We start from the raw sequence: 26,648 nt of genomic DNA, 5'->3' as shown, positions 1-26,648 counted from the left end.
TACAAGACAAATTCTCGTCAGTGGAATATGAGAAATGATTTGAATTGTTTACAGACAAAGGCTTTAAAAGCAGACCTGCCTTCTCTCCTCTCTTTACCCTTGTACCTGGATGGGGAGGATGATGGCCCCACAACATGGCAGGAGCCTGTATCTCTGAAACATCACACAGAGGACAGCCACTACCAAAAAGGAGCGCCTGCTCTGGATAGCTAATGTCAGCAAGGAATAAATTTCTTCTGAGTTTGAGCCATTATGCAGTTTGGGAATCTTGTCGTTACAGCAGCTGGGGCTGCCCTGATTCATACATCCCCTTCCACATACTGAAAGTCACTTGCCGTTCCCAAAGTCTGCTGCCTATAGCTTTGCTTTCCAATGCCAGAATCACTCAGACCCGTGACTCCTGCTGGTGAAACCCACCACCACCACATCTGTCAGTTTTAAGCCCTTCGGAAGTACCTGCTACATACCAGGCCATGTACCATTGTTCAGGGTTACAAAGGTGAATTAAAATAGGTATGCCATAGTTCATTGGCTCTAAGTCACCATCAATTGTGAGACATAGTATTATTTATGTAGCACTACAAAAAAAGTATGTATTATGCAGAAAATAGACTGTCAATTAAACTATGACCCGCCATCAAAAGCTAATTTCAGAAATGTAAAAATGTGGAGGAAAAAATATGTATCTGAAAACTGATGAAATACAGTATCTCTTACCTTCAGGAAGCTGAAGATCTTGTGAGAGGCAGATAAGCAAATAAATATGTACCCTGCCAAACAAACGTGTTAACAGGCATGTAGACTGTTCAGCTGGAAAGCAGAGAGAAAAATAATTTACTACAGAAATGGGGAAACTTTGGCAAAAGTGACATTTGAGCTGAATCTTGAAAGATGAAGAGGGGAAGCAATTGCCGGGAGAGATTCTCCCCTCGGCTGGCAGGGTCAGCAGGTCTTCTAAATGCCTTCTCCAAGCCTTCAGGAAGGCTTTCGTGAGTCCCCAGGGACTGTGACGATTTAGCAGAATCTCAAAATACTGCAGCAGTAAATTCCATCCAGAGAGCTTCATTTTCTGGATAAATGGTGGCTTAATCCCTTAGGTGCCAAGGCATAATTTTAACTGGATTGTGTGTGTGGAAAACCTTCCAAAATGTGCCATAGTAAGCCCTTGGCACCTGCACAGGGTACATCAGGGGTTCTTGGTGAATCTCCAAATTCACAAATACAGCTAAGCCTGAACAGACGCCTGGCTTGCTCAAGAATCACATTTACATGAAAAGCCACAGGTATCCTGTGTGCAGCCTGGCACCAGACATCACCCTCCCTTTCCACTGACTCTACAGTTTTGCCTGTTTGCTTGATGAGCAATTATATGTAACTAGTATACTGACCACGCATGACTTATGATGTAATCAAAGCTCAATTTTACTTTCGTCTCCCATTATCCCTTTAACCCTGATTCCATGTGGGTAGTCTTCCTGGGCCGCTGAATAAAAGCTTTTCTGGTCCAAGATGTTTTAGTTCATTCTTGGGTAGCTGACACACTAAGTCATTTGAAATGACAGACACAGTCCTAATTCAGTAACTTGAATGCCCACTTCTGTATAATCATTAATTTGATTTATCAGCATGCCTTCCTCCCTTCCCCCAGGTCCACTTTACTTTAGGCTAGGAACTGTGGAAGGAAGGGAGGGAAGTGATTGGTCTCCCCATCTGCTTTGTGGGTCTTTCAAACACACACACACACACACACATACACACACAGTGGGGAGGGAATCAGAGCATTACAATAACTTTCTCCAGAGAAATGTCTTCGCTGATCTATTCTCCCTCCCTACTGCCTCAACCACTTTATATTTTCAAGGTAGATAAGATGGTATCAAGAGTTCAATTTCCTCTGTACATTCTGCAGATGGTAAGCTAACTGTGTAATTTCACATCTATTGTTCTTTGCTGTCTGTCACATTTTTAACATCCTGTGGGATATACTGTTGTTACTGACTGAATACATCCCCACTCCTCCAAAATTCATACAGTGAAGGCATAACCCCCTATGTGATGGTGTTTGGAGATGGGAACTTTGAGAGGTAAGTAGAATTAGATGAGGTCATGAGGTCCCCAGGCTCATGAGATTAGTGCCCTCATAAGAAGAGCTCTCTCTGTGCTCTCTCTCCTCTGCTGGCTTTCTCCACAGTGAGAGGACCTAGCAAGAAGGTAGCATCTGCAGGACAGGAAGAGAGCTCTCAGCAGAACCCAGCCATGCTGGCACCCTGATCTCTGGTTCCAGCCTCCAGAACTGTGAGAAAAATGAATGTATATTGGTTAAGCCACCCTGTGTATGATATTTTATTATGGCAACCTGAACTCATTCATATATTTAAGAAGACTCAATGAAATAGTTTGATGGGTAGCTTTCTTTAGTCTTTCTCTAGTTTCTGTATCAGGCATATAGTAGGCACTCAAAAAATGTTTATAAATGAATGAAAGGGTGTATGTATAGCAGAATGACAGAATCATTCACTTCAGATGTCCAAGCCACTGTAGAATGCTGTATTCTGTGTATGTTTTGTTTTTTAAATATGCAAATACATGAACACATTGTGCATGTGTATACATGTACATGTGTGGATATTTTACTCTGACTTTTCCTAAATATCTCTTATATTAAACTTCTTCAGTTCTTTCACTAGCATCAGGAGTCAGCTTTTGGGGAGGATCTATTTCTCATGTTCACATATACACAGAAGATTCTTTTCACTTCCATGATGAACAACAGAATGCAAATACTTGAAACCATTAATAAGAGACTCCTTTCCCACTCCAGTTTTGCACTGTCAGCAAACCAAATGCATATTTCAGCAAATATCAAATTCTTACACGTTAGGGAGCATGCAAGCTTCAAATGCAGCTATTCCATCCAGACTACTGTTACACACAATTTAATAAGCTCCAGGGATCAAGGGTAGCTGTTGTTGACCTGGAGTGGGCCCTGGCCTAGGCTGCTACTTAAAACGTGGGCTGTTGATGCCTATCTAGAACAGCTCTGAAAGATGGGAATGGCCATCCATGTCAGGGGAATTTGACTTCTGACTGTACAAAGTGTGCAGACAAGTATTAGAGGGATGTGTTCTGGGATCGTTTCCGTCTAGCTTATTTTCTAACAGCCTTCTGGATGTCCTGCATGTCCACCCCAACCTCCCCTGCCCCAACGCAGAGTAAAAAGTCAGGCACTCTTTTATACTGAAATGACGTTTTATCTTGAACTAAGGGTGCCCTGAAAATAAATTTGCCATGCTAGCAATTCTTTCCAGAAAGAAAGCCCACATATCAACTGTCCTGAAACTAAGTGCGTTATCTCTGAGAGGCAGTCCACATTTTAACCGATTTATGAACAGCAACCCAGGACAAGTTACCTCATTTGGTTACCTTGGCACTAATGTAGCGTTTGTCTTGGACGGGGTCCTGACAGTAGCACTGCCCAAAGCCAGGCACTCTCTGGTGCTCTGCCAAGATTTTACTTGGCTGTGGCAGGGGCCTGGTTATACCAATCTTAAACATTCTCAGCCATGGGCACGACTTCAGCCAATGAGGTGGGCTTTGGGGACCCAGTTTGCTCATTTGTTCATGCACTGGAATGGACTCAAGGCAGCTCAATAAAGAGGCCTGGTCTTAACCTGAAGACAGTGATGGGAGGGCTGTTTTCCAAAGGGATGCCCACCTCACCTCAGCTCGACTGTCAGTTAAGACGTGGTTAGGTACTCAGAGGGCAGCAAAGAACACTGCCCTTCAGGTCCAGCTGGGGAGTACAGTTTGAACGCCCCATCACTAAATATTTATTTTAAAGCCCCACTGAGAAATAACACCATTCAGAGAGGAGTGCTCGAAGAATAAGCAGCTCATCCACTCTTCCAGATTTTTCTAACACCAATCCCTGGATCCCGCCAGAGCAGCTGAAACTCGGATACCTGGAGTGCATCACACTGGCCCCAGCAGAATTGCTCTCACTGAACTGTTTTTGGTATAATGCCATCAGGATTTTTTTCATGTAATTACAAGAAACAGTCCCATGAAAAGCGCCGTTATATCTGGGGTAACAAGGCTGCTGAAGACATTATTTATTACATCACACAGTGTTTTTGTTATTAAGTATCCTCAAGGGTAATTCTGTCCGAATTTAGTACTAAATGTAGTGCTTCTCCTGGGCAATTGGCTTATTTTTCTGTGGCATGATTTTCTAGAGGATGCTGTGAGGAAGGCTGAAGCAAGAGGCAGTTAATTGGTGTTCCATGAAAGGAAGGTTCCATGGTAAGAAAAAAAAAAGTAAAAATTTCTGGGACAAAACCAGTTGTTTTGTTTTTATGGCAGGACTCCTCTGAGTCCCTCATATGCTAATAGGCATTATATAATATTACAAAGTTTAACCTTCACTTAATGACTGGGGATGATTGTAACAGACCCCAGTCTTTGGGTTGGGCTTCAAGCAGAGAAGCTGGAGTAGACATTTGCATGCCAGATCACCTTGTCTTCCCCAGCCTGAGACTTCTGCCTTGCACTGCTCAGCTCTGCTTCAGCCTGCTACTGCCACCTTAGAGGTCCTGGCAGGTGAAGTGGGACATGATGACTGTTGGGCCTCCTCTCATGCTCCCCTGCCCTGAACCCCTGCCCGCACCTGGCTGTATCCTGACACAGGCACCCACGCTCAGGAGAGATGTGCGGGTCTTCAGACACTCCACCCTTGACCATCACAGAATGGACTTGCTCTCACCTCACAGAACGCCTGCTCCTGCCCCCAGCCTCCACTGCTCTGGCTTCTCAGTGTCTCCATTTCATTCTTTTCTCTTTTGTTGCCTGGCTATTTCTGGCAGATTTTGCAAATTTTTGAGGGGAAAATAGACATCATGGGCTGTTAAGATTCTGCTTTCCTACTGTGCAAGGAATAGACTAATCAGAGGGCATAATGTCCTCTTGGGATATTTACCTTTAAAACACAACTGTGTTGCTGGAGCTCCAAGGCTGCCACTTTGACAAGAAATTGTTCCTGTCTCCACCACCACCACTCCAGCCTCTTCTGGATTCAGGGTTAAGGGACTGCCTTAAGATTCTAGTAAGTGGCATTCACATTATGGCAGAGACTGGTGCTTAACCATTTCCCTCTTCCTTAGCAATAAAAGCCTCAATTTTTAAGTGGCATCTGGCCACCCAGAATAAATACATTTCCTTACCACCTTTACAACTAGAAGTGAACATGCAGCTAAGTTCCAGCCAGTGAGATGTAAATGGAACTGGCATATATAACTTTTTGGGAATATCCTCAGAGGCTTCTTTTCTTAATAAATCTCTTCTTTCTGCTGGTTGGGATGTGAATGTGATGGCTGGAGCTCTTGTAGCCATTTTAAACCATGAAGCAGCATACCATGGTTGACAGAGCAGCAAAACACAAGGAGCTAAGATACACCTAGATACAGCCCTGGACTCCCTAAATCTGGACCCTTTCATGTGAATGAGAAATAAATATTCACCTAGTTTAAGCCTCTGTTGAGTTTTTCTGTGTCTCACAGGCATACTTCGTCCTAATTAAAACACTGGATAATTGGGGTTTTACTAGAACTGGAAAAAGCCTAGGATTCACAGCCTAAGGTTGAAGGGACCCTTGAGAGGGAACTTCCCAGTTGTCAAAAACAAAGAGATGATGAACAGAGAATGAGACTGTGGACCTTAAAACTACAAGGTCTACAGAAGTAACTGACCAGAGATGCACTTGGGGACTCTGCTACTCCAAGCACAGGTCCTGAATCAGCACCCTTAGGATTTCCTAGAAGTTTGTTAGAAATGCAGAATCTCAGGACCACCACAGACCTACTGCATCAGACTCTTCATTTTAACAAGTTCCCTGGTGATTCATATGCACACTGAAATGTGAGACGCTGCCTTGGTGGGGGCTTTGATATTACATAGAAACAAAAGTAAAGGCCACAGTTTCTGTTCATCACAAGGAGCTGGAAGTAGCTAGATATTATTTTGGAAAGAATGATCCTATCATAAAAACTCCTACTACTCACAGCTATAACAGAGATACTGGCTGGCCACCGCAGAATGTCATCAAGAGGAAAACAAATCAATGAAAGAAACTGGAGCACTTAGTCTGTATACGCTGATATAAAACCCTAATTCTCACACTTCTTGCCAGGAATTGAAGCTAAAAGCCAATGAAATAAAGTTAAACTGGTCTAGAAAAAAGAATCCTATAATGCAGAAACTATACTAGAGGGATGTCTCCAAGTGCTACAGAATGTACAGGACTCTGCAGAAGGTGATCTGCTGAGGATGAGACAAAAGTTACAAAGCATATGAGAAGAGATACCATGAATGTCAGCAAATGTTACAAGGGAGAGAAATCATTTCAAAGGAATACCTGAAAATTGAGCATTCTGGAAAGGAATCTAAAATGTTTGTCTAGAGTGTTCTGAAGCTAGAAGCACATAATCTCTGCAGCAAACACAAAACATTACAAGAAAAGAAGAGCTGGTTTGAAAAAGAACTTAAATGAAATTCTAAAAATGAAATATTTGCTCAAATGAAAAAACAATGAATTCAATAGTCTGACTAAATTGTCCATCAACATAGCAGTAGAGAAAACCAGCGACTTGAAAAACAGATCTGAGGAAACTATCCAGAATATAACAAAGCATAATAAAGACATTTTTTAAATATGAAAAAGAAATTGAGACACACGGAGAACATGTTTAATATTCCTATATCTATCTGTCAATAGGTGCTGCAGAAAGAGACCGTACAGATCAGGTGAGAGGCAATATTTGAAGAGACGATGGCCAAGGATTTTTCCAAATTTGAAAGAAAGGTTACGACCTTGAGTTGGAAAAGCACACAGGAAGTAAAAACAAGTACATACTTAAACACAATTGTGAAATCACAGACATCAAGGGGAAAGATAATATTTTTAAAGGTACTAGAGAGTAGAATAAGATTATCTTCAAAGAAATGTCTATCAGATTGATGTCACCCTTCTTCTTGGCAGCCATAGCTGCCGGAAGATGAGGGATAATATCTGAAAAGTACTAAGGGGAAACAAAAGTCTGTCTGTAGTTCTCTACTCAGCTGACCCACATCGAAGATGAGAGATGAAGGAAAGATATTTTCAGAAAAAGATTAAGAGTTAACTAAACACAGATCTTCAGAGAATAACTTCTAAAGGATTACTTCAGAAAAACTAAAGATGGGATTGCAAGAAACAATTGTGTTTAAAAGAAATGATAAACAAGTTTGGTAAACCTAAATAGGTACAGATTCTAAAAATAATAGTAATGATAAATGGTGAGTAAAAACATTGAACTAAATAGTAGGCCATGATTAAAGTGGAAGGTGGGAGCAAAGATAAAGCATTCAGAGTTCCAGATCTTATTTAGGAAGACAGTAGAGATATCAATTAATTTAAAATGCATTAAAAAAATATGAAGTATGGATGTTAAAAATGTTAGGGAAACTACATAAGGAATAGAAATACAGTGTGTAATTTCCAAAGTGGGAGGGACAGGGGAAGAAATACAAAATCTCACTATGGATACATATTATAGCATGAGTACAAAAGTCATAGAATGGAGAGTTACACATCAATTCCATGATAGACGTTGTCTCCAGGTGGGATTAGAAAGCAGTTCAGTGAAGATTTTAGCATTATCAATAACTTGGTTCTTCTTTGAAAAATTATCTCATTTAGGTGGAGCCTCATGAGCTGCTATTTTGCTTGTGGCCTCCTACCCTGTAAATTGTAGAGTTGGATCTGTAAAAGAAGCGGTTCCACAAAAATTAAAAGGGCAGGGAAGAGCCCTCCCTCCTTTCCCCTCCCTCCCCTCCCTCCTCTCATTAAGGCCCTACTCTGCTGTTAAACCTTGCCCTTTTTCCCTCTGCCCTCCAATACCTCCACCCTCTGCCCTTGACCCTAGAGACTTCCAGCCACCTGCACCCACCTGGCTTGCCTTCACAGTTGGGTTGCTGAACTCTGTTCTGGCTGGGCCGCTAGCCCTTCACCACCTGGATTCACCAACAGTCACCAAGCTGCCAGCATTGACTTGCAATTTACCCAGGCCAGGAGTAGAGCAGGAGAGGTGAAACAAGGGGGTCCCACATTTACCTCTACAACGCGAAAGCAAGGATGGAACAGATGGGACCTAACGCTGTGGCAGGCATGCTCTGTGCATCGCACTGGCTGCTTTGCACATATTTTCTTGTTTAATCTTCCCAACAAGCCTGCAAAGTGTTATTAGCCCCATTTTAGATGTGGAAAGAAAGGATCCTGGTGTAAGTGACTTTCCTGAATTTGAGTTGTTTCTCTTATGGAGAGAGATCAAGAGATATAGGTTCCAGGATCCTGAACACACACCTCATAGCTTCCTATAGCCACCCATAGGAAGTTCTCCAAGGATTCTAGATGCTCCAGGATGATAATGATCATCATGATCAAGATCTTGACAGAAATAACAACACACATGTCACTCTACATTCGCTCTGCATCACAACCACCATAGAAAACTTTATATAGCAGAAACAACAATTGACAAGAATGTTCTGTAGTGAAAAAGAGACTGACTAATTAACCAACTCTTCCTGTGATATTTACACAAAGTTGAATTGATCCAAGTAGAAATAATTTCAGTAAAATGAAAATGGAATAAATTAGAAATGCTTTAATGGTGTCATATATACAAAATTGATTACAGAAGGAGAAAATATACCAGTTCCTTCAGAGGAAGCAAAACTTGTCCTAGCAGTTAGCTCTAAAATAAACTTTTCCACGGAAGTGACATGCTCACCTCCAGGGCTCCTTAGACGATTTGAAGTACTGATTTCTCTGTGAATCTGATTATATCTGTGAACCCACTCTCCACCAAAACAGCACATACAACAATGCAATCACATTTTTTCATTCAATTTCTGGGAATTCACAGAAGCTCATCCATGGATTCCAGTTCAAGAACCCCAGCCTAGGTGATGCGTGTGACAGAGACACTTGTCTCAAGCCCTTTCCAGATGCCGAGGGGACAGAGGGGGGAGATTCTTATGGCCTGGTAGGGAGCCACACTGGGGGATCTCTGAGAGGTGGCTGGATTGAAATATGACTATGTGCCTTTAAGCCGTAACAAACAGTTGAAATTTGAAATTTATGAGCTGTCCCAGTGGTTTCTATTTGTACTCCTCTCCTTTCGCCTACCTTTTCAAAGACTCATTGGAATACATTTAACTAAGACTCAGGGGTGGGGACAAGGAGAATTTTGCCTTGATTTAGGCCTAGATACAAGGGCATTCCTGCAGGCTTAGAGTTAGGGAATGAAAGACAGAAAGCAGCACCAGAAGAACAAGGCTGGGGCCAGGGGGACACACACTCAGAGCCAAAGCACTCTGATCCCTGCTCTTTCTGAGGCCAGGAAGCCCCAGTGCAGAGGAATGAGGAGGGGCTCTGACACCTGACAGACATGCATTGAAATGTCACTCTGTCACTATGGTCACTTACTGCCTGCATGAGGTGGGCAAGTCATTACATCCAATGTTCAGTGTCTGGCATGTCATAGATACCAAATAAGCAAAGCTTCCCTGAGAGAACTTAGAGTTTAGGGGTATGGCTTAGTCTGTTCAGGCTCCTATAGCAAAGGACGTGCTCAGGGATGCCTTCAGGATGCTGGGGCCAGAGGAAAATCTCAGACTTGCTCATCCAGATGTGCAGAAGCCAAAAGTACATCCCAAAACCATTCTCTGAGGAGAGAGAAAGGAGGCTGAAATGGAGGCCAGGCTCCAGGGCAAAGGGCTAATGGGAAATATGTTCAAATAGCAGTGAAAGATGAACAGAGAGCACAAAGACAAGGCACAAATGCTTGGGGGAGGAAAGGGCAGATGCTGCTGTGAGCATTTTTAACCAAAGATTGATTTCTGAGTCCTATCTCCACTGCCAGCAGTCAGACTGAGTCCTACTTGGGGTTGCTGGAGACCGTGCCCACAGGCAGACAAATCAAATGCACAAGGAAGGGGCATCTTCCTTCACAGCCCCCACCCCCAGGCACTTATTTGGAGAGAGCATGTCTGCATTCTCTGGAACCTGAAGACAACATACTGGTCCACACTGGTCTCCCTGTGAAGATCCATCCAGAGACAAGGCTGTCCCAGTTACCTGCTAACTCCTTTGGGCACCCTTCTCCCTGCACGTTAAATTAGCCTGAGCAACCAATCCAAAAATGCAAGGAAAAGAAACACAAGCAAGGATTCCCCCCCTTTCCCAGCCCACATCTCAGGCCTGCCTTTTCCTTGGCAGAGCTCAAGGAGGGCTTATTTCCCCCAAGGTTGTCACAGACCAATTTCCTAAACTGCATGAAAACAGAAAACAAACAGAAAACCAAACCCACCAAAGCCTGAGTCTCAAGAACAGCTTGGCAGGCGGGAGCAGCGTGCTAACAATTTCATGCTGTTTTAAGGGTTTCTAACCAAGCAACATGCACCAACACCCAGATGTGCCCTGCTCTTGGGAGAAGAGAACATGAGCTTCCAGAGACAGACAAAGACTCACAGAACAGGAAAACACTCATCAGGAAACTGTAGCTACCAAGTGAGCTAGGCCTGGGGACTGGGGGAGGCTGTCTGGGTCCCCCTGCCCTGCATTTAATTCGCACAACCATTCACTCAGTTCCGCTCCAGAATTCCGGTCAGGGCCTTCCTGTGCCAGTTGCTGCGCTGGCTACCTGGTAAATGTTCATAGCAAGCAAATGCATTTACCAAGTAAATGCTCATAGCCTGTGCAGAACAAAGGCAAGGAAATAAATATAAATACAACATAATATGTTATGTTCGGAAATGGAGAAAAGAAGCCCAGGGAAAATGGCCTGACTCAGTCTATGTGGGAATCAGGGCACTTCATAGAGAAGATTTGATTCAATGTATTTCAACATTATTATGGAGCCCTTACATGCTGAGGGTGCAGGAGAGGAAAAAATCAGACATAGTTCCTGTTTCATGGCACTTGCCACCAAATTGGGAAAGCAGCAGTCATCCAAGAAGTGAAAGAAAGCACACTGACTATGCCTGCACAAGGGACTCTAGAGCAATTACTTGGCACCCACTACATGTAGGGTGCTGGAGCCAGAACAGCATAGACGCACACCAGCCACAAGCCGCACAGCCACAGAAGGGAGCTGGCCCTACCTCTTGTTTACAGGTCAGTGGCTTGTGAATGGACCTTACTCTCCCAGTGGGATGAGGTCATCTCTGAGTCTCTGTCACCAGGGCTCCACTCAACTCTGAGAGGACCACAGTGCCCAGCAGAGGCCCTGGGCTCCAAGCTGCCCATGGAGTGGGGCGGGGCTGACCCGGGACACACAGACGTCCCTCATGCTACCTTTAGCTTCTGTCCCATTAGCTTATCTTACTACCTGCTTAATTGCAGTACACAACATTTCATTTTTATTGGTCCTGAAATTACTGTGAAATAACACAGTTAAATTGTGTTTGGGGTTTTAACTTACTAATTGGACAAATGTAAACATGAACTTATAACATAGTTTTTGTAATGCTCTATTTATGCATTTCTTCTTCCTTAAAAAAAGAAATCTTTTTTTCTCTAAAAGTAGCTGCTTGCCTGGGCCTTCCCTGGGCTGGGAGGTCACTTTAGGTCAGAAGTCCTCCTCTCGCCTCAGGGACTACTTGCTCCCTGGCAAAGTCCATTAACTCAGGCTTAATGCTGACCTGAAGCCAGCCACCCTCTTTATCAGGGCTGTGCTCCTCACCTGGCAACTCCTTTATTGCACTCGCTCTGGAATGGGGAAGGCAGGATGGGCGTGAAGGTCACAAGTAGGTGGGAATTGCACACCTCAGGCAGGAGCCTCTCCTTGGTCATTATTTCCCCGGAATGACCTCTGGGGGTGGGGGGTACCCAGCCCTCTTTGAGCTAACACGTGACAAGTCTCACAAAAGAACTACAAACAGGCCCCTAATTAATGGGTTTGCTTAGAGCTGTTTCCCTGTTTAGGGACTTCATTGCAATAATTGCAGGCTCCATAATCATTAATCAGTCACTGCTAGTTTTCTGAGCACTCACCACAAGCCCAACTCGTTCCAACAGCTGTGAGGAGAGAAGAGCAGAGAACAGGAACGCAGACCTGTGCAGGAACCCACAGAATCTCACAACGATCCCAAGAGGGAAGCATTATTAGCCCTCTTTTCAGATAAGGAAACTGAGTCACAAAGGAATTAACTAGCATAAGGTTATCAGCTGATAAGCAAGAGAGGCAGAATTTGAACTTGGGTCTAGTCGACTCTAAAGCCCGCATTTTGGAAGGTAAACAGCATATCTGTTCAAAACTGGATTGTGCTGGGCACATCACAGCCCATCAGAAAGAGGCAAGATAACAGGACACAGAGGATGAGACTGAGAAGAGCCTGGCTTTCCTGAGACTTGAATCCCAGAAGAAACACAAAACTAACTGCGCGACCTTACTTTAAACTGATTTATTATTCTGGGAAGAAGGCAGCGTTGGGAGGGAAATGGGGAGGACTTCCAACGACAGATATTGTGAGTGAGCAGTCCTCCTAGAAGGCATGCCAGCAACAGTGCCTGCAGGTTCTGGCTAGCGCAGGATCCTCACAAATGGGCACTCCCATTCTGGGGCACCCAGAGAAAGTGAGCCATGGTCTCAGCGCTTGGCTCAGTACGAGCTGTCCTGGGCTTGTCCTGAAGCCAGTATTTGGAGACTGCTTCAGCCAAGAGACCAGCACCAGCTTAGGCCTCTAGTGGGACAGGCTGGAGGGATGTGCTAAGGGTACCCGCTGTGCTTGCCATCCTACATGGTGCTGAATGTCTCCAGCTAACTAGCCAGTTCTCTCCGTCCATCCCTCCCTCCTTCTTGCTACCCTCTCTCCCTCCCTTATCCTCTTTCTCTCCATCGCTCCCTCTCCCATTTCTCTCTCTTATCCCACACATCTCTCTGTGTGTCTCTTGCTGGCAGCCTGCCCTTTCCTACTCTCTGCCCACCTCTCCCCTCCCTCCCTCAAGCCCCCACACACTCTGAAGCAAGCAGGGGATGAGTTGTTCAGAGCTGAATGGAATGGTAAACTGCGCTTTGACTCTGAACGTGTTTCGGTGCAGCGGCCCCTGCTGAAAGCCAGACACGCCGGGCCCAGACACTGAACAGCAGCTTCGGGGACATGCTGTGGCTGCGACTGTGGACCATGCTTTTCCTTTCACCACCTCTTCCCTACATACTGATGCCGGGGTTCTTGTTTGCGGAGCCAAAGAATGAGCTTCACAAACAGCCAAGGTAGGAGAGCAAGGTACAGGCTTTTATTTAGAGATACAGTGAAAGGACAGAACTCCCAGCTCACGCCAGGAGGGGACGAGAGTCCGTAGTGGTGCGTTGTCTACGGGGTTTTATAGGCAGCTGAGGATTTTTCGAGAACATGAAAAAACTTAGGGGTGTGGACTTGTTAAATGGTCTCTGAATATTTAGAATTAACTTAATACAAGCAACTTCCTCTGATGATTTCTCCCTGAGATACCAGCATCTTGGTCTGGGGGTATATGAAACAAGGCCACCTGCTCAGCCCCCAAGGTGGGCTGAGGTATTGTTTTGCTAAAGAGTAAGTTAAGAATTTCTAACGTCTTAACTTCTTGGGTATTAAAATGCAATCTTATCTTTAAGTTGGAATCCTTCCTGCCTTTTACTGTGTTGTTTATGCCTGGGCTTACTTGCTACATTAGTTGCCCAGTTTGCAAAATCACTTCATCAGATCTGAAGGAGAAACAGCACATAGGCCTGGGCCTTTTAGTATGCTAAAGAGAACCTTACAAGGGGTACCAGAGGAAGAAGAGGGAGAAAAACGATAGAAAGTGTCTTTGAAGAAATAATTGCTGAGAACTTCCCCAAACTGGGGGAGGAAATAGTTGCTCAGACTATGGAGGCACACAGAACTCCCGAGAAACGGGATCCAAAGAGGACGACACCAAGACACATAATAATTAAAATGGCAAAGATCAAGGACAGGGACAGAGTATTAAAGGCAGCCAGAGAGAGTAAAAAGGTCACCTACAAAGGAAAAACCATCAGGCTATCATCAGACTTCTCAACAGAAAACTTACAGGCCAGAAGAGAACGGCATGATATATTTAATGCAATGAAACAGAAGGGCCTTGAACCAAAGATACTGTATCCAGCACGATTACCATTTAAATATGAAGGAGGGATTAAACAATTCCCAGACAAGCAAAAGTTGAGGGAACTTGCCTCCCAAAAACCACCTCTACAGGGTATCTTAGAGGGACTGCTCTAGATGGGAGCACTCCTAAAAAGAGCACAGAACAAAACACCCAACATATGAATAATGGAGCAGGAGGAAAAAGAAGGGAAAGAAATAATCATCAGACTGTGTTTATAACACCTCAATAAGCGAGTGAGGTCAGACAGTAAGGTACTAAACAAGCTAACCTTGAACCTTTGGTAACCACAAATCTAAAGCCTGCAATGGCAATAAGTACATATCTTTCAATAATCACCCTAAATGTAAATGGACTGAATGCACCAATCAAAAGACACAGAGTAACAGAATGCATAAAAAAGCAAGACCCATCCATATGCTGCTTACAAGAGACTCACCTTAAACCCAAAGACATGCACAGATTAAAAGTCAAGGGTTGGAGAAAGATATTTCATGCAAACAACAGAGAGAAAAAAGCAGGTGTTGCAATACTAGTATCAGACAAAATAGACTTCAAAATAAAGAAAGTAACAAGAGATAAAGAAGGACATTACATAAAGAGAAAGGGCTCAGTCCAACAAGAGGATATAACCATTATAAACATATATGCACCCAATACAGGAGCACCAATATATGTGAAACAAATACTAACAGAATTAAAGGAGGAAATAGAATGCAATGCATTCATTTTGGGAGACTTCAACACACCACTCACTCCAAAGGACAGATCCACCAGACAGAAAATAAGTAAGGACAGACGCACTGAACAACACGCTAGAACAGATGGACCTAATAGACATCTATCGAACTCTACATCCAAAAGCAACAGGATATACATTCTTCTCAAGTGCACATGGAACATTCTCCAGAATAGACCACATACTAGGCCACAAAAAGAGCCTCAGTAAATTTCAAAAGATTGAAATCCTACCAACCAACTTTTCAGACCACAAAGATATAAAACTAGAAATAAACTGTACCATGAAAGCAAAAAGGCTCACAAACACATGCAGGCTTAACAACACGCTTCTAAATAGTCAATGGATCAATGACCAAATTAAAATGGAGATCCAGCAATATATGGAAACAAATGACAACAATAACACAAAGCCCCAACTTCTGTGGGACACAGCAAAAGCAGTCTTAAGAGGAAAGTATATAGCAATCCAAGCATATTTAAAGAAGGAAGAACAATCCCAAATGAATAGTCTAATGTCACAATTATCGAAATTGGAAAAAGAAGAACAAATGAGGCCTAAGGTCAGCAGACAGAGGGACATAATAAAGATCAGAGAAGAAATAAATAAAATTGAGAAGAATAAAACAATAGAAAAAATCAATGAAACCAAGGGCTGGTTCTTCAAGAAAATAAACAAAATAGATAAGCCTCTAGCTAGACTTATTAAGAGAAAAAGAGAGTCAACACACATCAACAGAATTAGAAACGAGAAAGGAAAAGTCATGACGGACCCCATAGAAATACAAAGAATTATTAGAGAATACTATGAAAGCCTATATGCTAACAAGCTGGAAAACTTAGGAGAAATGGATAACTTCCTAGAAAAATACAACCTTCCAAGACTGACCCAGAAAGAAACAGAAAATCTAAACAGACCAATTACCAGCAACGAAATTGAATCAGTAATCAAAAAACTACCCAAGAACAAAACCCCCGGGCCAGATGGATTTACCTCGGAATTTTATCAGACATACAGAGAAGACATAACACCCATTCTCCTTAAAGTTTTCCAAAAAATAGAAGAGGACGGAATACTCCCAAACTCATTCTATGAAGCCAATATCACCCTAATACCAAAACCAGGTAAATACCCCACCAAAAAAGAAAACTACAGACCAATATCCCTGATGAATGTAGATGCAAAAATACTCAACAAAATATTAGCAAACTGAATTCAAAAATACATCAAGAGGATCATACACCATGACCAAGTGCGATTCATCCCAGGGATGCAAGGATGGTACAACATTTGAAAATCCATCAACATCATCCACCACATAAACAAAAAGAAAGACAAAAACCACATGATCATCTCCATAGATGCTGAAAAAGCATTTGACAAAATTCAACATCCATTCATGATAAAAACTCTCAACAAAATGGGCATAGAGGGCAAGTACCTCAACATAATAAAGGCCATATATGATAAACCCACAGCTAACATCATACTGAACAGCGAGAGGCTGAAACCTTTTCCTCTGCGATCGGGAACAAGACAGGGATGCCCACTCTCCCCACTGTTATTTAACATAGTACTGGAGGTCCTAGCCACGGCAATCAGACAAAACAAAGAAATACAAGGAATCCAGATTGGCAAAGAAGAAGTCAAACTGTCACTATCTGCAGATGACATGATATTGTACATAAAAACCCTAACGACTCCACTGCAAAACTACTAGAACTAATATCAGAATTCAGCAAAGTTGCAGGATACAAAATTAACAGACAGAAATCTGTAGCTTTCCTATACACTAACGATGAACTAATAGAAAGAGAAATGAGGAAAACAATTCCATTCACAATAGCATCAAAAAGAATAAAATACCTAGGAATAAACTTAACCAAGGAAGTGAAAACTACAAGACACTCTTAAGAGAAATTAAAGAGGTCACTAACAAATGGAAACTCATCCCATGCTCCTGGCTAGGAAGAATGAATATCGTCAAAATGGCCATCCTTAATACTTAGTCTATAGGCACACACCTGATCATCTACATTTGCCCTCTTACAGCACTAAACTATGTTTTCTACCTTTATCTTGCATCTACCTACCACTTCAGCATTTTATTTAAAATAATAATAATAATAATAACAATAATAATAATAAGGGAGAAATGTGGGATTCATATATAAATCAAGTATAAAAATCAAACGAATAATCATAATTGACCTGATTGTTTATAGTTCATGATGCGTGATCAAAACTGAAAGTTTTTGTGATGACTGCCCTTGCACTGTTCACCATGCAAGAACTTATTCACTATGTAAGAACTTGTTCACCATGTAAAAACTTGTTCGTTATGCTTCAGAAGACTGGAGACTGTTGAGAATTAGGCTTGGGGTTGATTAATGATTGTGCATTGAGTCCGCTATACAGAATTTTATTGTTGTTAACAACCATATGATCAATAAATATGAGAGATGCCCTCTAAAAAATAAAAAAAATGGCCATCCTGCCCAAAGCAATATACAGATTCGATGCAATCCCTATCAAATTACCAACAGCATTCTTCAATGAACTGGAACAAATAGTTCAAAAATTCATATGGAACCATCAAAGACCCCGAATAGCCAAAGCAATCCTAAGAAGGAAGAATAAAGTGGGAGGGATCTCGCTCCCCAACTTCAAGCTCTACTACAAAGACAATTTGGTACTGGCACAAGAACAGAGCCACAGACCAGTGGAACAGAATAGAGACTCCAGACATAACCCAGATATATATGCCCAGTTAATATTTGATAAAGGAGCCTTGGACATACAATGGGGAAATGACAGTCTCTTCAACAGATGGTGCTGGCAAAACTGGACAGCTACATGTAAGAGAATGAAACTGGATCACTGTCTAACCCCATACACAAAAGTAAACTCCAAATGGGTCAAAGACCTGAATGTAAGTCATGAAACCATAAAACTCTTAGAAAAAAACATAGGCAAAAATCTCATGGACATAAACATGAGTGACTTCTTCATGAACATATCTCCCCGGGCAAGGGAAACAAAGGCAAAAATGAACAAGTGGGACTATATCAAGCTAAATGCTTCTGTACAGCAAAGGACACCATCAATAGAACAAAAAGGTATCCTACAGTATGGGAGAATATATTCATAAATGACAGATCCGATAAAGGATTGACATCCAAAATATATGAAGAGCTCACACACCTCAACAAACAAAAAGCAAATAATCCAATTAAAAAATGGGTAGAGGAGCTGAATAGACAGTTCTCTAAAGAAGAAATCCAGATGGCCAACAGGCACATGACAAGATGCTCCACATCGCTAATTATCAGAGAAATGCAAATTGAAACTACAATGAGGTATCACCTCACACCAGTAAGGATGGCAGCCATCCAAAAGACAAAAAACAACAAATGTTGGCGAGGCTGTGGAGAAAGGGGAACCCTCCTACACTGCTGGTGGGAATGTAAACTAGTTCAACCATTGTGGAAAGCAGTATGGAGGTTCCTCAGAATGCTCAAGATAGAAATACCATTTGACCCAGGAATTCCACTTCTAGGAATTTACCCTAAGAATGCAGCACTCCAGTCTGAAAAGACAGATGCACCCCTATGTTTATCGCAGCACTATTCACAATAGCCAAGAAATGGAAGCAACCTAAGTGTCCATCAGTAGATGAATGGATAAAGAAAATGTGGTACGTATACACAATGGAATATTATTCAGCCATAAGAAGAAAACAAATCCTACCATTTGCCACAACATGGATGGAGCTAGAGGGTATTATGCTCAGTGGAATAAGCCAGGCGGAGAAAGACAAGTACCAAATGATTTCACTCATATGTGGAGTATAAGAACAAAGAAAAACTGAAGGAACAAAACAGCAGCAGAATCACAGAACCCAAGAATGGACCAAAGGGAAAGGGACTGGGGAGGAGGGGTGGTAAAGGAGGGATAAGGGCGGGGAAAAAGAAAGAGGGCGTTACAATTAGCATGTATAGTGCATAGGGGACACGGGGAGGGCTGCGCAACACAGAGAAGACAAGTAGTGATTTTACAGCATCTTATTACGCAGGTGGACAGTGACTGTGAAGGGGTATGTGGGGGTGACTTGGTGAAGGGGGGAACCTAGTAAACATAATGTTCTTTCTGTAATTGTAGATTAATGATACCAAAATTTAAAAAAATATGTAACAGGTGAAAAAAAAAGTGGATGAAATGTTGTAGGAATTTAGCAAATGTAAATGTAAATTAAAAAAAAAAACAGAGAACCTAACACATGATTATAAATGGTTAGCATAATAAAACATGTGCTACTCTTCTTTATCTGGGGAACATTAACTAATTTTACTGAAGAATGATTCTAGAGCTCAATGTTTAACATAGTTTTAGCAGGGGGGTTTCCTTGCATGCAGTTGTATTGCTCTGACTGCAAATATCCCGCCCTGCCCCCTCCAGAGGCCCTCACCCTACTCTGACTACATCTATGGTCCCTGTCTCAATATGTCTGAGTCACCATCAGCTCGACACTGTCGCCTCCTGCCCAACAAGGCACCTCGACTCCCTTTCTCCTGGGCATAGACAGCTGAAATTGGGCGAGTGCCAGCGGGAGAAGAGGCCACCTCCAAGGAACCACCAGGAGCCACTTCAACCCCAAAGGCCGCAGGTGAGCTGGGAGAAGGGAAGTCCAAGGACATTGTCCAGAGGCACAGAGTCATCCTGCCAGCGCTAGTCTGGGGCACTAAGCAAGCCCTGCAGGACCCAGGATGGAGGACCTCCTGGAGACAAGGTTCAAACTGTGGGGAAAATGGAAGTTACCATGGCCAGGCTCCCCACTGGGCCACTGCACATGTGAAGTGCTCGCAGGCTCAGGCTTCCCCACACATTGGCAAGGGGCTGTTATTGACTCTATACAAAGAGCCCTGCCCAGTGCCCTGGAGCAGTGAAGAGCCTCAGAGGCAGAAACCGGCTTGCTGCATGCAGACTGCCCCAGAGACGACAAGATTCTAGCACTTGATCTGCCACCACAAGAACAAAGCTGTGTATAAACCCTTCTACCCACAACATTCCATTGCTGTGATTCAGTCTCACCGAACCCAGAGCAAACTTGCCCAGGGCTGCAATCTCCTGCAAGACACAAACACGCGTGGACCTCATCTCAGATGGCAAAAGCCAACTCAAGGCCTGGAGAAAGTCCTACTCCCTGGGCAGATTTTTCAACACTGAGAATTTAGGGTTGTCTATAGATCAGGACTGTCAGGTAAAATACATAATACACAGTTAAATCTGAATTTCAGAGAAACAACAAATACTTCTCTAGTATAAGTATTCCCAAATAATGCATGGGACATACTTATCTTAAAAAAATAAGTCATTGTTGACCTGAACTGCAAACTGAACTAGGCTCCCTGTGCTTTAATTTGCTCAATCTGGCCACCCTAATATAGAACCAACCACCTGACTCCATAGTCATGTTGGAAATGGTGACAGTACCATAGGTAAACAAGAGCAGTCACAACCTGCTCACCTCTGTCTTGTCCCCCAGGGTTGTGCTTCACTCTTCATCTCAGCCCTGGCTCACCCAGTTCTCCATCTTGACCTCTCTTGTCTCCAACCCACCTGATCCCCAGCCACTCCCAGTTCCTATATACAGCCCAGTTGTAGACCAATGCTTGGCCCCTTAATTCAGTGACACTGAGGTTGAATTTTTCAAAAGGAACTTTATCAGAAAAGCAAAGGAGCGTGCAAATATTTGGATTCATGGAAAAGGACAGTAGTTGTCCCCTGTCCAGGGATCATACATAGAACAAAGTCCTGAGACCAGGTAAGTCTAGACATGTCTGGTCATTCTTGTCCTTCAACTGTTCTTGGATCCATTGACTTGTAGCAAGGTTGTTAAGCTGTCCTTTCAGTGAAGCTGGACTAACATTCTGAAAAAGAGGTTTTCACTTGCTGCATAGTAGAATCACTTAGGAAGCTTTGTGCAGCCTATCCCAGACCCATTAAATCAGAATTTCTGAGAGTGGGACTCCAGTATCTGGATATTTAAAAGCTCCCAGGTGATTCTAATATGTAGCCAGGGTTGCGAACCCATGCATATCAGAATCACCTGAGAACCAATAAAAAACTACTGATGCTTGCATCCCACCCTCAAAATTTCTGATTTAATTGGTACGAGGTGTAGCCTGGGCATTGGATTTTTAAAAGCTCCCTAGGTGATTTTAATGTGCAGCCAAGTTTGAGAACCACAACTCCTTACACTTTAATAAACTTCAGATCTCCCAGGGACCTTGCTAAAATGCAGGTGCTGACTCGGGGTTGGGATAGGGCCTGAGATTCTGCATGTCTCTCAAGTCCCAGGGCATATCAGTGCTGCTGGTCCTCAGGCCACACTTTGATTAGCAAGGTCCTAGATCAGTGGGCCTCAAGCCTGAATGTACACTGAAGTGACCTGGGGAGCCTCGACAGCTCCCTCAGCCTGGTTCCCACCCTCGAGATCCTGATATGATTGCTCTGAGGAGGGGCCTAGACAGCAAGATTGTAAAAGCCTCCCAGGTGATTCCAACATGCAGCCAAGGTTGAGAAGCTTGGCTGTAAACCAACATCTAGAGTCATTTTACAAGTGGCCCTGTGTCCCCCAGAGGGGAATACCATTCTCCACAAGCTGTTCTGACTCACCTCTGTTCCCTGCCCCAGCTGGCAGAAGATACTTTCTTCCCTTGCCTCACAAGGCCATGCCCTCTAGTAAAAGTTCCCTTTCTCCCACTTGGGACTGAATAAAGCCTCTAACTCCCAGCCCAGTTACAAAAGAGAGATGATTGACACAATGCTCTGAAACCAGGGACTAGTCAGAACTCAGCCACCTGCCTTGCTCTGTCACCAATTCTTCCCTTTGCTTGAGTGGCCTTCTCTAACGATGCCTCTGTGGAGGAACCATGGGCCACAGAAGACCACCCTTTGTCTTACAGCCCCATGCAAAGAAGAGATATCCTGTGCATTCACAGCACACAATCAATCAAAGGTGCTGACAGTTTTCATTACTTGTTAGTTCCCAAGCCAGGTTAACCCACTCTCTCCTCTCCTTTTGAAAAAATTGTGGTGACTTGTTGGACTAGAAAGAGCCTGCAGAGAACAAAAAGGACAACATGGAATGGAGGAATTATTACTCTACTCTTGGTGTAATTTCCATGGACCTAACTATTCATGAATCTTGTTGTTTCCTAGGAGATGACCATAAATACCATCTGTAACATATCTTCATTAGCAACATTCATCTGACAGGGCTTGTATCTTTTGTTGGGAGGTGGGTGTTGCTGGTAGAAATTCAAGTCTGTATCTTGGGTGTATGGACTTTTGTGTAAAATATGAACTCTAATGTGCAGAATTTGCAGGTCACTGAAGTGTCACAGTCTATTGAAATGGGTCTGGAATCAATAAGGTACACATCAAACTCAATTGTGTTTAATTTTCATTGCTACCTAGAGGAAAGCCTAGCATAGCCCTCCACGAATGAAATTAAACATGAAAGCCCATCTGAAGTGTAGAAGTGATATTTAAAATTACCTGTAAATAGGGTATAACATGGTAGCCCAGCCCATCACAACATTATCGTTCATTTTTCTTTCCATAGTGGAGGTGACAGCCACAGTAAGAAAATCAGAGGAGACATGAGCACATTGCAGATCTAAAGGAGAACAAAGCGTTTTTAGTTACACACCAGCAGGACTTCCCTCTTTGCACACCCCTAGAGTCTCTTCCAAGTGGAAAATCATACTCTGTCCTTCAGCTGAGAGCAAAGAAGGAAGGCAAGTAAAACAAGGCCCTCCTGAACTTGGCCAGCCCCCACTGCCATGCTGCCGCAGCTAAGTTCCTTGGCTAGTGAGATAATAATGGAAGGTTCAGCTCCTGCAGCGGACACGGGTGGGGGGCAGACCCCCACTCTGGGCACTTCCAGCCGACACTGACCTTTCAGTCCTGGAAACATTCCCCAGACCGACACTAATCGGGGGCACATCTGGCGTTTGGACTGCATCCAGATGGGGCTGTGTTAGTGGAGTCAGCATGATAACCCGCTGGGGAGGCAGGGGAGGGGAGGGTGCAAGGCTGCTGAGAGCAATCAACATCTCTGGCTGTGTGTGTGAGACGCGGTCATGCTGTGGCCAGTGAGTCATAGACTAGAGACCACCTAATCCCAGTCCACCCACTCTCCTTACCCCCATCAACAGAGGAGAAAACTGGAGAGCCTGAGAGGGCAACTTCCACAGGGTTTCACGACTGGTGAGGGGCAGTCTAAAATCCCAGTGTCTGACTCCCACTATCACGCACTTCCCATGTTTCTACACTCTCTCCAACTGTAGTATATGCCTATTATCTCAAGATAATATGTAGGCTAAGGTGATGAAAAGCATCCAGATGTTTCTTCTCTGCTAACTTCCTGTGACTTGCAAATGTGTAGGACAATTTTCCAAGGCAGTGACAAATCCCCTTAGCCTCCATCTCCCGGGCCCATCCTCCCACCCTAATTCTTCCACATTAGCTTCTTCATCAGAATTGGAAGAAAGGGTTGCCCTTCCTGACCCGTTCCTGGACTTGTATCAGAAATGAACACAAGACCTTGTATCTCATCCCCAGTGCAAGAGACTGCAATTGGGAATAAGGCCTTCTGCTATTGAAGGTGCAGTCCCACAGGTCAGGAATGACCTACAATCTTGGCCAGCTCTCTGTGTCTTTCTTACAAAGCCTAACACCTGTTGCAACCATGACTAGCCCTGCTAAAGAGGTAATTAAGCAAACTAAAGCCAGGATAAAAGGGATTATGTCCCTACCCTCCCACACAGAAGGCTGTCTCCAGCTGTCACAAGGAAGTTTTTCCCATGGCTCCCGGAGTGCACTCCACCGAAGGGCACCAGGTTTCAAATCTACCCCGACGATCCTTTCCTGTATAAATCTCCAGACACAGGTAATTATAGAAATCAGGAATCTCATCCACCTGCTCAAATCACAGAGTTTAACAGATCTTCAGGTATAAGAAATAGCAGAGATCTGTTCATCCTTCTCCCTTTATTTGTTATAAGCACATAAAGGCAGGGAAGTAGCACAGGTTAAAAACAAGACCCATATTAATGACCAACTTCCCAAAGTAAGTCTCAGCTCCTCCAGGAACCAAGAAGCTTGCAGAGCCCTCCAGTACTGCTCTCTTTCCCCTATGTCCAGCCTCTAGCAAAGGCAACTATCAGGCCCCTTCTAGTCAGTTTTGGCCTCTTCTGAAATAATCAAAGAGGAAAAATATCTTCACTCCACTTTCATTCCAACCCACCTGAAATCACTCCCCAAACCCAGACCCCTCACTTCTGTTGTCCTATCTGATAAACAGGCTTTATCCATCCCTGACAGGCAGAAGAGAAGTTATTGAGATGGAAGCGTGGTCCTCCTCCCTGTTTTAGGGAATAGGTTATCAGTTTGGGGATTTCGTAAACCTCCACCGGCGATCCAGGTCTCTAGAGAAACTCACAGACAGTTACTCTACCTAAGCCACTCAAGGTCTCTGCTGGTGCCAGCCCTTTTTCCCATCAATGATTTGGTACAAAGCCATTTCATGCTCCATGCCTGAAGGCCCCCCACCCATAAGATGGCAAACTTCCTGCTTCTCTTCCGGGTCCTCGGTTCCCACCGGCGCCACCTGAAGCCCAATCACCCCTCGCCCCCCTAATCCCAGCACCTAGCCAATAGCCACCAGCCCCGTAGAAGTGACACCTCAATCACCCCATGCCCCTTCCTATATAACCCAGCACCTTTCCCTAATAAAGGGGAACTCTCCGGTGAATTGCTGCTGTGTGTCCCTCCTTCCTTTCAATGCCAAACCAGTAATTCACAACACTCATCAAAATCTGCCTCCGTCAGCTGACTCAGCATTCCTTTCTGAGCATAGCCACATCCTCCCTAACGCCCTGACATCCTGGCCTTCAGCTTCACTCTTTACATCATGTGAGAGCTTTGGGCTTAGAAAGCCCAATTCCCTTTGGATAAAGTATGATTCATCCTCTCTGAAAAGACTACCCACCCCAGCCTTGATATTCATGCCAAAAAGCTTCTGAGATACAAAATCAGAGAGAACAGAATAGGGAGTCCTGTTGCTATGGAAACCAGAGTGCTAGTTTCCAAAGGGGAAAAACCAGCTGTTCTTGTGGCAGGGTGTCCTATAGAAACGGAGGAAGCTTCTGGCTGGGAGGGCTATGGACACTGCACAGGATCAGTGCAGAGCCTCAGGCCACATTCATGCATTCCTGTCCCCTGCATCTACCTCCTCTCACACTGAGAGATCCAACTCGCCACAGACAGCCCATGTGGGCTCCTGGGAGGTTTCTTTAGCACAGCTCCCAAGCCAAGTGAAAGGTTCACTCTGTGTCTGTAGACAAAAAGGGTTTTGACTCAATTCTGTGTTTTAGGGAGTGAGTTAAATTCCATTAACTTTTGGGGGTAAGTGAGAGGGATGACAAATAACAACTTGTCTTAATGTTTTACATTTCTCCTCAGTGCCTCAGTAAGGTTCACGAAAAGGTCATCACCGATAGGGAGGGAGACTGCGCCACCCACAGTCCCTCAGCCCCAGGAGGATACTCCATAGCAATAAGTTGACAGAACCTGGAGACTGATTCACACTCTGAGAGGGTCATGGAGCAAGGGTTACAGTAAGAGGAGTCAAGGCCTGTCTCGCCAGAGGGTTTCAGCCCCAGGCAAGTTCACTATGAATTCGTGAGACTGAAAAATTATGTCAGAATGCTGCAGGTAAAAAGGGGCTCATACTAAACTTCATTCTCACAATGGCAAATCAAGTGCTAGAATCATGTCTGCACCAGACAGACTATAGGAGCATGCCCAGCTCAGCCTCGGCACTCCCACCCTTTGCCCCAGGCACTGCCTCTGCTCCAGGCTCTGTCCTGCTCTCCAGGCTCTCTGGTTCTGGTTCAGGATGGGCTCTAGCACTGGGCAGAGCTCTTTATATAGCAACACAGGCAATAATGGCTTGTGGGTAACAAGGATATGACTATGCGCCTACATAGTAGGCTAAGTACTACATCACTGCGCATATACACTGGGTATCAGGTGAGGATCCTGGCCTGCATTTTCCCTGCAAGTTCCCAGAGACAGAGTGCTCATGTAAGGGTCATCAAATATGCAACATACAAGGGAGGAGGGATAAAAGAGTCCTTATCGGGTAAGATGTATAACAGAGATGGTAAGCGCCAAAAATGGAGGCTTCAACTTTTGGAGGCCTTAGGGGCCAGGACAATAAAACTACCCATAGACTTCAAGGACTCACTGTGCACCAGGCACTCTATGCTATGTCAATCATTACATTTATTACTTTATGCTATCCTCACAGCAGCCCTGTGAAAATAGAAACCATCACAGGCCCATTTAACAGGGGAGAAAACTGAAACTTTGAGAGGCTAGCTAAGGCGACATAGCTAGTAAGTGAAGGGCCTGGGATTCAAATCGAGGCCTATCTGACCAGCGTGCACACTCCTAACCACCATATGGAGCAACAGATCCTGGAAGTGGTGACCATATCACTAGCCAATTAGAAACCAGTATGTGAATGGTGTAGAGAGGATTTTTAAGATACAGAAGATAGTCTTTGGCTTCATTCTGACTAGGGTATTAGTCATCTACTCCAAGCAGCACCATTTCCAGAGAAGGCATATT

At 43.9% G+C, this 26,648-nt stretch overlaps 1 long non-coding RNA gene across 1 annotated transcript in view; it reads right to left on the bottom strand.

The window, feature by feature from the left end:
• The window catches only part of LOC130682606 (uncharacterized), a 66,255-nt gene extending 43,633 nt beyond the window's left edge, over positions 1-22,622 (bottom strand). The window contains exon 1 of the long non-coding RNA XR_008995872.1: positions 22,506-22,622. This is a non-coding gene — a long non-coding RNA (uncharacterized LOC130682606). The remainder of the gene's footprint in view (positions 1-22,505) is intronic.
• Positions 22,623-26,648: the final 4,026 nt, after the last annotated feature.

The sequence above is a fragment of the Manis pentadactyla genome, chromosome 2, assembly GCF_030020395.1.
Source record: "Manis pentadactyla isolate mManPen7 chromosome 2, mManPen7.hap1, whole genome shotgun sequence".
NCBI lineage: Eukaryota > Metazoa > Chordata > Mammalia > Pholidota > Manidae > Manis > Manis pentadactyla.
Note: the sequence above shows the minus strand (reverse complement) of the source record. Positions and strands in the feature narration are given on the sequence as shown.